Genomic DNA, 13,947 nt, shown 5'->3' with positions numbered 1-13,947 from the left:
AGAGGCAGGACGAGAAGGCGGCGGCTTGTTCGACCTACTCGTCTTTAATCAGCTTCAGATGCTATTGCGCTGTCCTTGCTGCTGCTTCTTCTTTTTTTCCTTTATTTATTATATAAATCTAATAAAATCTAAAATCTAAAAAAAAATCTAAATCTTCGCACCTGCAAGATTCACACGTGGCAAAACCGGGAATCCAGCTTCCGCGGAAAGTGCCCCTTCTTTGAACTGGCCGGTTGTCTTGGGCAAGTGTGTTTTGGGGCCTGGTTTGCCCCGGTAAGGCGGAAGGGAGGCTGATTTCCTAGTCCTTGTTCCCCAGTCCTACCTCAGGCCGGAATTAGGCGTACAGGGAATAAAGATCGGGACTTGGAATGGGTTTTGTCCCCATTGAGTTTGCGACCATTGCCTGCTGCTGACGTTTTTCTAGTGCAAGGTTTCTTTGAAATGCCCCTATACGCCTAAACGTGCCAGAGGTTAATCTTATGAATGGTGCTCTACAGCTTAAACTAAAACTGATAGTTTATTACACTAGTATTCATGTATAAACATGCAGAAGAATGGAGCTGGAAGGGATCTTGGAGATGGCTGTCCAGTGTCTTCTTAAAAGCCTCTGGTGATGAAGCACCCACAACATCTGAAGGCAAGCCTTCCACTGGTTGTTTTGTTTTGTTTTTCACTGTTAGGAAATTTCTTCTTAATTTTAGTTTGCTTCTCTCCTTGATTGGTTTTCATCAAGGAAATTAATCAAACATAAGGAAACATGGGCTTTCCTCTCCCCAAAGTACTCTTTATCTCTTATCATATGAGGAAAGAAATTCCTTGCTGGTGGAGAATAGCAGCTTTGATTTGATTCAGTCTTCCTTTTTGAACAGTTCTGTGTTCTTCTATCTAGGAACAGCTCCATGGGAAAACAATTTTTGGGACCCCCAGATCAACTGCGTGTATCACTCCCAGGCATTCATATCTAACTACTGCTAAATGTATCTCACCACCTATAGTTACTATAAACATAAATTAAAAAGTGAATCTTTTTCCCTTTGAAGGAAGCTTAAGTGAATCCTTATCACATGCTAAGCCAAAACTAAATAAATCATATTATACGTTAGCACAGTGCATGAACTGCATTTGCCTTCTGTCTCAGTGAGCCAATGGTTAGCCTCTGTGTAAAGGAGAAGCTGATAATGAAAAGTGGAATAAAAAACTGTTACTTAATTTCTAATATATATGCCCATTACACCAAACCTTGATTTCTAATTTTTCAACAAGTGGTAAATGCTCCAGTTAGTCCATCTCGCAAATAAGTTTCCAGCCTTCATTATTATGTGCTGTGCAATCACAAATATAAACTATTTTTTCTACATAGCTAAACCATAAAATGGATTGATTTGGTTTAGTTTGTGTAAACCCAGATACTGAGACTTATGAACAATAATTCATGGCTTGGTATATTGTGAAAATATGTGTGGTCTGCTCAATAAAACAGTGGCTGAAGGGACATAAATCATAGTTTGGGTTGTCATTGTGAGCTGTACATCAGAATCTAGCCTTGAAATTAACAGGCTAAAGAAAATAAATGAGAATTCTGTAAAACTCACTGTTGAGGTTTTGGGTGAAGAGTGATCTGCCTATGTAAAAACGAAATGCATTCACAGCTGAAATCCAATGAAAATTCCTTGCCACTTAATACCTCCAACAACTGAATTGGCAATCGGGGAATACCACATCCTGTTAAAAGTCATGGTTGGCTATGTGGAGAATGGCAGGAACATATAATGCTACGTTTCTTGACAAAATAACAACAATAACAAATATGGAGGAAGAGAACTGGTCAACATGAACTACAATATGCAAGATTCCAACTTGAACTAAAGCAGAAATCATGAAAAAAGATTGATGCAAACACATTCTAATATATAATTCTTCATTTTCTTCTAGAACACTATGTCAAATCTTGGAAATAATTGCCATAATTTTATTTCAAAGACAACTTTAACTTTTATTTGTCAAATATGCACAAGTATCTGTAAATACTTATAAAGCTAAATAAATAAATAAAGGAATTATTTGAGAAAAGATTTGGGATTAAAATAATATTTACTGGAGATTATTTTACAGAATGTTAAATCACTTTTTATTATCTTATTCTAATGTAATCTGCTAATAATTATAGCTGCACAATTAAATACATCCTTTGAATGATAGAAGTATTTTGAAACCATGTTCTGTGGTTTAATTTTTTTCCATGCTAAAACTTTCCTGCTTAATATAGCAAAGGCATATTCCGAACTGTATCTTGATACAGTTGTTCCCATATGTTGCCTGCAATCTCTAATGGATTAGTGACTGCATCTGGATCAATTCCTTCAGATAAATACAATTTACCAAGTACATTTTATTCATATATAGTACTATTGAAAATATCCAATAATATAGCACTCTGAAAACACACATTTTCATCACTGGGTACTATCATATATTAGTATTTCAAAAGTTTATAATAATGTCATGGTATCTTGACACAGTGGCTCAGTGGGTTAGGATGCTGAGCTTGTCGATCAGAAGGTCGGCAGTTTGGCGAGTCGAATCCCGAGTGCCGCGTAACAGAGTGAGCGCCAGTTACTCGTCCCAGCTTCTGCCAACCTAGCAGTTCGAAAGCACGTAAAAATGCAAGTAGAAAAATAGGGACCACTACGGTGGGAAGGTAACAGCGTTCCGTGCGCCTTTGGCTTCTAGTCATGCCGGCTACATGACCACAGAGACGTCCTCAGACAAGCGCTGGCTCTTCAGCTTTGAAACAGAGATGAGCACTGGCCCCTAGAGTCAGAAACGACTAGCACGCATGTGCGGGGGAATCTTTACCTTTACCTTTTATCTTCTGTAAACAAATAGTACTTATTTCTTCAGAGTTTTCTTATAATGCTTGCTAAGAGGCATATATTAAACTCATTCAATATGTGCCTATTTTTCTTTGGATGAGCTATACAACTACATTACATCAGTTACTTTTTAACACGAATACTACTACAAAAGATTATAATGATTCAGGAGAAAGACTAGAAATAGTTCAACAATAAAAGCATTTTGTTCAATAAAATGTATCTACATATTAGTTCCACTAGATGGCAGGCCTTCCTTAGAGCAACAAGTAGATAATTTATGAAAGTGAGGATTTTATCTTAGCAACATCTTTGCTTCTGGATCATTTTTTTAGTTGATTTTTACCATGTCGATTGATGGAGACCTGCAATTCTAAAGCCAGTTATTTGTGAAGAGAGGGAGACCTGCTTTTGAAGAAAATATGTGTGAGAATATACTAGAATGGCACACTTAACTGGATCATGGGGAGAAATGGGTGTTGTACAAACACCTAACCCAATCAACTTTTGAGGGTCAAAGGGATTTGTTTAAGCAAAAATTTCAGTCAACTTATTTAACGTTGGTTAAATAAAGGTCGTTCTCGACTTACAACTGTTCATTCAATGACCATTCAAAGTCACAACAGCAGTGAAAAAAGTGATCTACACAGTACGACCGTTTTTCACACAACTGTTGCAGCATCCCTACGGTCATGTGATCAAAATTCGGATGCTTGGTAAGTGGTTCATATTTATGACGGTTGCAGTGTCCTGGGCTCATGTGATCAGCTTTTGTGACCTTCTGATAAGCAAATTCAAAGGGGAAGCCAGGTTCATTTAACAACCATGTTACTAACCTAACTGCAATGATTCACTTAACAACTGTAGCAAGAAAAGTAATAAAATGAGTCAACATTAACTTAACAAATGTTTCACTTAGCAACATAAATTTTGGGGTTAATTGTGGTCGTAAGTTGAGTACTCCCTGTATTTCTTTCCTGCTGCTGAAAGCCATAGAGAGCTACCACAGAAATAGGATTTTTCTGGGCATTTTTATCTCCTTTAAATTTTTTATTTCCTCCTCTTGTTGTCACATGGGAAAGTTGCAAAGTGAAGAGGAAGGATGCCCCTCCCTCGCCCATTTGATTGCAATAAAATTGATCCCAACTGCAATATTGCAGATATATTTTTATTTCTTTTCCTGATCTATGAATAAAAACAGGACAGAAGGCTCAGCTCCCCTCCCCGCAGTCTAACGAACAGAAATGACCTTGGTTCTCATGGGACAGAAAATTGTTTAGTCTAGCAGAAAAATTCCACCACCACCCCTCCCATTCTGGTGGCAACTGAAAACGAGCCAAATGGCTTCATTCAGGTTTGTTGCAGAGTTGACATTGGATAAGAATTAAATGCCATGCATATAACAAACTTACACTATTTTGTAATTTATTGTGGTGAAACCTACCATCCAAACAGCTTAATGAGGAAAGAACATACTCAGTACCTGTGGGGTCCAAAAAATAAACAGGAAAGGTAGACTAGAATAATCTGACAAATGGTGTAGTACATAGTCTGATTTTATTATTCTGATACATCCAGAATATGATCTTGTGTATAAATGATACATCTAAACTCCAGCAAATTTGATACATTGAAAAATTAGAAATTGCATAATGAAAATAATAAAGTGGGTAAAAAGTAAATATACTGCTTATTGTTGATCTAGTTCCTGTAATTTTCATTCCAGGTATAAATTAAAAGGGCAACCGAATCATGATATAAAGCCATTGTTAATTTTCCATGGTTTGCATTGGCTGCAGTCAGATTTCCGTAAGTAGCTACTACAAAGTCAATTGTTGTACAGATCTATAATTTTGCAGTTTTACCTGAGCCTTGCCTCATTTAGAACATAGAATGATACAGCTGGAAGGGACCATGGAAGTCTTCTAGTCCAAACCCCCCTGCTCAAGCAGGAAACCATATACCATTTCAGACAAATGGTTACCCAGTCTCTTTTTTACATTCTCCAGTGAGGAAGCACCCACAACTTCTGAAAGCAAGCTATTCCATTGGTTGATTGCTCTCACCGTTAGGAATTTTCTCCTTAGTTATAGATTGCTTCTCTCCTTGGTTATTTTCCATCCATTGTTTCTTGTCTTGCCTTTTGATGCTTTGTAAAATAGTTTGACTCCCTCATTTATGTAGAGAAGAATACATAAATAATTCCCTGTGATTTATTTAATGATAACCAAATAACTCACAAATTTATTTCTTTTTAATAGCATATATTTGAAACCATGTTTTCTCATTCAATTGAAACCTAATACTGTATATATACTGTAGGTATCAAGATGCGTGGCTAGGTAACTATGGAATTAGCCTTCCAAGTAAGAGGGCAAGCTATTTCATGCATAAATCAAAATCCAGCAAATAAATTAAAGCATAAATCACATTCCACTCCATTCTTTCAGTTCCTTCAATAAAGTAGATATTTTTGCTCTATTGCAACTAATGTAGAGTTACAGCAATGTTCTCCAGCCCTTTTTTCATATAAACTTTTCTGCTTTCAGTCAGATACAGGAAAAGGATGTTGAGGTGTTGGTGTTCCAGTGGTTCAAAGAACAAAGCAAATGAAACTGCTGCACAAGGGGTATTAGCCTAGTTTTGAGTTTTTTGAAACACTAAATGTGTGCATTTAAAGTCATACTTGTCAGTCATTGTTCAAAAAGAAAGTGACTTCAAATGGTTTTTAAACTTAGTTTCCTAAAGGATTCCGAAATTATATTACGTGAGGAAAAATGTTATTATGGTACCAAGACTAGTGGATTGTTTGAGGATCTGCTATGAGTGTGAGTTTTATGCATTGTTGGTTCATGGAAGTGTTGTTGGATTGTGGAGATTACATAGAATATTATTGATTCTTTGTATGGTAATCAACAATTTCCACAACCATGAACCCATAGTGGCAGCCTCAGTAGCCCTGTGTGTGAGGATTGTGGAATACTTTGTATTAACCATGTCTTCGCAGGATGGCTGGTTTGCACTGGAATAGCACTGGGAGCAGATCTTGCATTGAACCTTAGTAAGAGTAAGCCTTAGTAAGGCTTCACTTCATTTTTTTTAATGCACAAAGGCAGAATGGTGGTCTGGGCTTGCCTGGCCTCAGCATTGTGTAGGACCTGATGACTCAGCACCCGTGCTACACAGCAATGGGAGTGGGAATTGGCTGGTGATCTTACAAGAAAAACAGCCCTTGTCCTGTAAGCTGTGCAGGATTTGTCTTGTGGAATGATGCCATTTCAGCCCATCTGCAATTCAGAACATATGTTGGACAATAATTGTTGGAGGCTGGTCTGTTTTTTTCCTACCCAGCTCCAGACTTTTTCACTCGCACATTCCAAAGAAGGAAAGGAAGGAAATGAACCTCCAAACTGGTTTCAAGTGGTGGCTGGAGGTTTGGGAGGAAGCTGGGACTTTGGTTGATTGCTCTCCCCACTTTGGTGGGAAACAGAAGCAAGGTGAGGGCATCCCTTAAGTTATCTACTGAAGATTGTGACTTTTAGTGAAGTTAATTGGGATGGAGTTCATTGTATTTGGATGAGGGCTGATAGTATGGTACAGGCTGGGGTGCTACAAGTGAGACAGAAGGGGAGGGCACTCACCAGGGAACATTTAAGAGGGCCCCTGGAAGGGGCAAGGGATATAAAGCAAGGTGTGGCCAAGGGCCAATGCATTATTCCTGGCCTTTCCTCCTAGATCTCTTAGCAGCCTTCAGTACCATCAACCACAGTATCAGGGGACTGGTAATGGGAAGCAATGTTGCAGTGTCTCTCCTCCTTTTTCTTCCCTATCCCTAGCCTTCTATTTTGTGAGGTGCTTCACAGGTTCATTCCCTTTCCACTTTTTTCAACATCTGCATGAATCCATTCTGTGAGAACATCCATCAGCATTGGGTTAAATACCATCAGTATGTTTTTTCTTCTTTCATTGCCTAGATAGATCAACAATAATACTACCTGATCACATAGCATCATGAGCTTCCTTCTGAGATTTTTGAAGTCTATGGTGATATAATCATAGCTATTCTTTGTGGTGCTGTGTGTCCCCAAATGTATCAGCAAGATGAGATGATTGTTCAGTCTTGGAAGTGGTTCTGTCATGCCCTTGAAATTTGTTACTGGCAGATATAACTCACAGACTAGTGAGTTCAATTGGCATCCATTTATTTTAGTTCTTCAAAATAGTGACATACTAACTACAGGTAGACCTTGAATTACAGCTACAGTTGAGCCGAAAATTTCTGTTGCTAAATTAGACAGTTGTTAACTGTCACATGTTAACTGTTTTAACAAGAATCACTGCAATTGTTCAGTTAGTAACATGGTTGTTAAGTGGATCTGGCTCCCCCATTGACTTTGCTTGTCAAAAGGTCACAAAAGGTGATCACATGACCCCAGGACTCTACAACCATCATAAATGTGAACCAGTTGCCAAACATCTGAATTTCAATCACATGACCATGGAGATGCTGCAATGGTTGTAGGTGTGAAAATGGTCAAAAGTCTCTTTTTTCAGTGCCGTTGTAACTTTAAATGGTCACTAAATGAATGGTTGTAAGTTAAGGACTACCTATACCTGTATCTTCTTTTTTTTCTTCAGGTTTTCTTGTAGAGAAAGAAATCTTGTAGAGCAATTTTTCCTGCATTTTCAGGATCCATCATTTTGTTTCTCATTCTGCAACAACTCTTTTCTTCCTTCAAATCTTCAGCCTGTTTCATTCAGCTGTGGTTATAAACACACACACTTCCCTCGTGCTAATATTTCTGTAAATTATTAAAATATGCATCTATATTTTCCTGGCTGAAAATACTGGTAGTTTAATTGTATTTACAAAACATTTGTACTTTGGGAATGAGGCTTCGCCCTAGGGCAGGGGTAGGCAACCTTGGCTCTTTTATAATTCGTGGACTTCAATTCCCAGAATTCCTGAGCCAGCTTGTCTGGGAGTTGAAGTCCACGAGGCATAAAAGAGCCAAGGTTGCCTACCCCTGCCCTAGGGTATCCTAAGAGGAGGGTTTTATGTGCATTTTCCTTAAATGTTTATTGGATTTATATATCAACTTTCTTTCAAGGGGTCAAAAGGAGTACATAGCAGTCCCCTCCCCCCCACTCCACAACAGCAACTTTGAGTTAGGTTGGGCTGAGATCAATTAGTCCAGAGAATCATAGAATCATAGGGCTAGAAGGGAGCTTGGAGGTTTTCTGGTCCAACTCTTGTGCAAGGCAAAAGACCTTAACTGGGACAAATTGCTGTCTAATCTTTTCTGAAAATTTCCAGTGATGATGCAGCCACAATTCTGGGAGGCAAGTTGTTCCATTAATTAATTTTTCTCACTGTCAGGAAATTTCTCCTTAGTTTCAGGTTGTATCTCTCTATAAGGAGCTTCTCCCCATAGCTTCTTGTCCTGTGCTTTGGAGAATAAGTCAATCCCCTCTTCTCTGTAACACTTTCTCAAGCACTAGAAGACCGCTATCATGTCACCCCTAATCCTTCTCTTTGTTAGGCTAGACATTCCTAATTCCCTTAACTGTTCATCATACAGTGTATAGTGAATGTTTGGCTAAGAAACCTAGGTCTCTTACCCTTTGTGCCACACAGGCCAGCAGGGAGGACTTGTGTAAACATCCATGTAGGCTTCAAATTTATGACAAAAGAGAAATTGTCTAAATTTAAATGTACAGTCTTCTGACTGAGCCATAGATTCACATATATATCATAAACACATCATAAGAATAAAGAACCTGCTGGAAAAAAGTTCTTAAATGTTCCTCAATTATGAGTCCCAACATCCTTCACCTCTGACATAATGGGTGATTTGTTTTCCAAATTCTGCTCTGTTTATCTGAGAATAAATCCCACGTCATTACTTCTAAGTAGAAAAGTAGAATTATGCTGAAAGTAAATACTGATGAATGGACAATCACAGCATTGATCAAACTGTTATTTCATCTCTGTTGAAATCAAATATCATACTTTTCCATGGAGTCACTTCACAAGTATCTTGAAAACACATGAAATATGTGCATGTATGAAACAATCTTAAGAACTGCTTGGCATACACAATAAATATTCTGGAACATGTAATTCAATGAAAATATTTATTGCTGTATACAGTAACTCCAGCTTTCCTAGCAACCAGTCCATGCACTTACATCCTGATGCCTTCCAGATGCATTAAAACTACAGGTTCCAAAAATTCAAACCCAGATTTTAGATTCTAGTTCTAGATTTCAGGAAATAGAGCTCCAATGTATTTAGAGTTATCAGCTTAAGAAAGAAGATTTTTACCTGTCAATAATATAATTGCTTTCCATCAGATCCTGCAGAGCAACTTTAAGCTGTGGGAAACCTAATAATCTATTTTTATATAGCCATGAAATCAACTATGCGGCTCAAAAGAAATCATTGCCTATAGCTGAAGCTGCAGAAAACATTATGGGTGTTTTTTTAAAAAAAAAAGGCAGACCCAAACTAAACCCATTATGGCTTATTGATCTTAGAAGCTCCAGATATTACAGAAATAGGTTAAATGTTATCCTTAAAAGTTTGTAGGAAACAATACACATTGAACTCATTGACCAAACAACAGTGAAAGGAATGTATCAAAATGTTTTCTGTTCTAAGGAACTGAGTAGAGTGTTTTGTACCATGTTGCAAGCACAAATCAGGCTTTCTCGCTGTATTTTGTTTAACAGACACACTGTAGATTCAATGTTGATTCATGCATTATCAGAGCAATTGACGGGGTTGCTTTCCTATCAGTTCCCATGTTGGTCCAGCAAAGTCTTTGTCAGAAAGCTCTATAGGCAAGGATGAATAATTCCATTTCACAGAAATTGTTGTTTAGGGACAGGAACCAGGCGATGTACCTTACATGTGTAGTTCTTTGCTATGGAAGCTTCCTGGAATGATGTGGGAGTGAAATGGAGTAATAGCACCCATTCTTCTTCAAAAACATATGAATCACATCTAGTGTGGAACATCATGACCTTCTACACATCTACACAGAGCCTTCTTAAATCTTAAAGGTTTACTTATCAATTAACATAAACAGATCTTTTCCATATGGGCTGCAAGCAACTCACATTTTTTTAAATGTTACAAAATGACCACAAAAATGTGTAATAGGCATTTTGTTTAGCATCAAGTGGCTTACCTGTAACTATATGGTTACCTTTCCATTTCATTATTTTTTTAATATCTACTGTATTTAATTTAACTCTTCCTCTCTTTTGGTGTTGCTATAATGTCTATACCATATGCTCCATGAAATACCTTTGTACTATTACTATATCTCTCTTTTGCTCAAATTTTCATTTCAAAGCTCCGGTTGGCACACCTTGCTCTGACCATCATTCTAAGTTCTAAGAACTTAGAATTTATTTATTGAATGCCTTTGATATTATTATCTTCCATTTAAGTCTCTACAAATGCCCTCACCCCATAGTGCCCAGTCCCCTGCTTTCTCTGCCCACCTGTTTTCTCATTCTTTTTGCACATTCAGGATTGGAAGAATACAACAACAACAACAAATCAGAACATTTATGAATGGCTTGCACTCAGCTAAAACAAATAATAACATAATGAACAATAACAGTATAATTATCGGCACAAGTGTTAAGGAACAATGGAAAGAAGTTAATGCAAAAATTCCCCTCCAGGAGACGACAACTTACAATATTTCCCAAGATCTTCTGGAAAAGCCAAATCTTGATACATTTGGCCAGTTTGGATAGAACTGGGGCTAAAGAGGTATTCTAAAGAGACGGTCCATTACTTAGAACTCTGATCGCGTCATTCTTACTGAAATACTCAAAGAAAGGCTTATCTTCCAGAGCATACCAAGCAAGCAAATACTGCTGGATGTACGGGAGTCCTTGATTTACTACATATGTTTATAATTATGTTTGTAAATTATGTGTGTAAGTCTTGGTGGTCATTAAGCATACTACCATTTGACTTTTTCCTGATTTTACAAACATTTTTGTGGCAGTTGTTAAGCAAATGCCATGGTCATTAAGCGAATGCCGCAATTTTTAAGCAAATCTTTTTTCCCCAATGGGAGGTTGTTGGGTTTTTTTTTACCAGAAACAGGAAGTAAATATCACAAACTGGCAAAAAAAAATGCTGAAATTTGTGGTCATGTGACCATGGGATGCTGCAAATAAATGCTAGTCGGTTGCCAAGTGCTCAAAATGTGATCAAACTCAGGATCCAAAAAGGTCTTGACAAACTTGAACAATGGGCCCTATCCAACAAAATGAGTTTCAATGTGAAAAACAGCAAAGTTTTACATTTAGGCAGGAAAAATCAAAGGTACAGGTACAGATTGGGCAAGACCTGGCTTAAAAACAGTAACTGTGAGAAGGACCTTGGAATCCTAGTGGACGATCACTTAACCATGAGCCAGCAGTGTGCAGCAGCAGCCAAAAAAGCTAATACAATCCTGGATTGTATAAACAGAGGCATAGAATCAAGATCACACAAGGTATTAGTGCCGCTTTATAAAACCCTATTAAGACCACACCTGGCATAGTGCAGCCAATTTTGGTTACCATATCACAAAAAAGATGTTGAGAGTTTGGAAAAAAAATTCAGAGAAGAGCAACTAAGATGGTGAAAGGTCTGGAGACTAAAGCATATGAAGAACAGCTGCAGGATTTGGGTTTGGATAGTCTAAAGAAAAGAAGAAATAGGGGTGACATGCTAGCAGTGTTCCAGTATTTGAGGAGCTGTCACAAAGAAGAGGGGTCACGTTATTCACCAAAGCACCAGGGGGCAGGACAAGAAACAATGGCTGGAAACTGATCAAAGAGAGAAGCAACTTGGAATTAAGGAGAAACTTCCTGACAGTAAGGACAATTAACCAGTGGAACAGCTTGCCTTTAGAAATCGTGGTTGCTCCATCACTGGAGGTTTTTAAGAAGAGACTGGCAGTCACTTTCTGAGATGGTATAGGTTCTCCTGCTTGAGCAAGGGGCTGGACTAGAAGACCTCCAAGGTCCCTTCCAGCTCTATTCTATTCTATTCTATTCTAATCATGTGATGCAATGTGGGGGGAGGAATGTCAGAACTTTGAAAATGGATTGCAAGTAACTATGGGAAAGTCCATCCTAACTTAGTTTACATTTGCAATATTTCTATCAACAATCTAAAAATATTAACACATGGAATCTCTAACTTTCACATATTGCTGAAACCCAGCTTTCAACAGCCCTAATCTGCATGGCACAAAGTGAAGAATGCTGGAAACTGTGGTTCAACAGTTGGAGAATTCAGGATCCAATTGACTCCCTACATTTAATTCTGCAGTACATTCTTTAATTTATTTAACCTGGATTAAGCCCTATTAGTTGTAGTAGGACTCCTAGATTGTATTATTAAACAATTTCTTTCAAGCAAGATTATTTCTCTAATTGCTGTTCCTTTCTTATACAATTTCATATTTTTTCAGTTAAATGCATTTTACTTCATTTAATCTTCAAAGTCATGAGCATAAAAGATGTTCAACAATTTATAATGGTTTTTCCTAACAAAAAGAGACGTTGCTTAACTGATGGCTCTGGGTTTTAACAGTAAGAAGTGAAAAATTTCAACTGCAGATTGTCCATTGAACATAATAGGCCCTAAAATCCCAACTTCCATTTTAGAGATATATTTCTTCTTTTAAGTTCTGTTCATACATTTCTGATATAGCTCTGCCTATATAAGAAATTAGAGCCAGCTTGGTGTAGTGGTTAAGGCATCAAGCTAGAAGCTTGGAGATGGTGAGTTCTAGTCCTGCCTTGAGCAAGCTAGGGAATAGGAAGAAGGCAATGGCAAAGTCTTCTGAAAAACCTTGCAAAGAAAACTGTGGGAACCTGTGCAGGCACTGACCAAGAATCAGACCTGATTGAATGAAAGAAATATATATATATGGAAAACAAAAGCCAAATTGGTCCCATTCGTGGTAAGAGCACTTGGGACTATGACTCCTAAGCTGGGAAAGAAGCTCCAATAGATCCCAGGAACAGCATTGGAGGTCTCTGTCCAGAAGAGTGAAATGCTAGGATTAACTAAGATCCTGTGCAGAACCTTCAAACTACCAGCCCTTTAGTACAGGGGTCCCCAACCCCCGGTCCACGGAACCGGCACCGGTCCTCAGCATGCCATCAAGCGGGCCGCACAAACAAGCAAAGCACCATCCTCGGGATGCAGGCAGTATTCAAAACCACACCCCCTCTGGTCTGCGGAAAAACCTTTCTCCATGGCACCAGTCCCTGTTGCCCAAAAGGTTGGGGACCTTTGCTCTAGTAGAGCATCCAAGATAAAGGAAGACACAGACCACCCATAAGGGTGAGAAGGGAACTTTCAGGTGTTCATTGACATGGCAATAGAACACCTGTGATTCAGTGATATTTTTTTTATTTCAGGTTTTTCCCAAAAATTCTGAATCCTTCTCAGGAAACTAACGGAAGTAATGTTTATTACTTTTTCTAACTGCTGGTAGCCAATCCGTTAGTTTCTGAATACTGAGGCTCTTATTCCCAAGCTTTGAAAGAGAAACAAAGAGAACAAAATGGCAAGATAGTTATGAGAGAACATTTTAGTTTCTTAAAAACTAAGCATTTGATGACTGAAAAATTGAAAAGGAAACTTCCAACATGCATTATGCATTAAATTAAAATGTTTCAACCAAACTGATTCTATTTTGTTTGGATTCAGTTGGGAGTACAATGACTTTCTTTCCCCTCCAAATGTTAAATTAGCATGATCACTGTGTATGATTCTATGCCACTGAGAGCTGCACATCATACATCCTGCTGCAGCGGCTTTTAGTTTTCGCAAAACAAGAACCTGTCAATCTTTGAGATACCATCACAAGGCCCCTCACTATCATTACATCAGCAATTATGAGATGATTATTGCAAAGGCAACTATTTCTGTGCTGGGATGAATATAGCTAGGAAAATAAAGTAAATCCTGCCTATCCCAGTAATTAGACTCCAGTGTGTGATTGTTTGGAGAACATGGTGCCTTCTTTTGCCTAAGCAA

Source organism: Vipera ursinii (genome assembly GCF_947247035.1).
Source record: "Vipera ursinii genome assembly, chromosome: 2".
Taxonomy (NCBI): domain Eukaryota; kingdom Metazoa; phylum Chordata; class Lepidosauria; order Squamata; family Viperidae; genus Vipera; species Vipera ursinii.
This window is presented reverse-complemented; position numbering follows the sequence as displayed.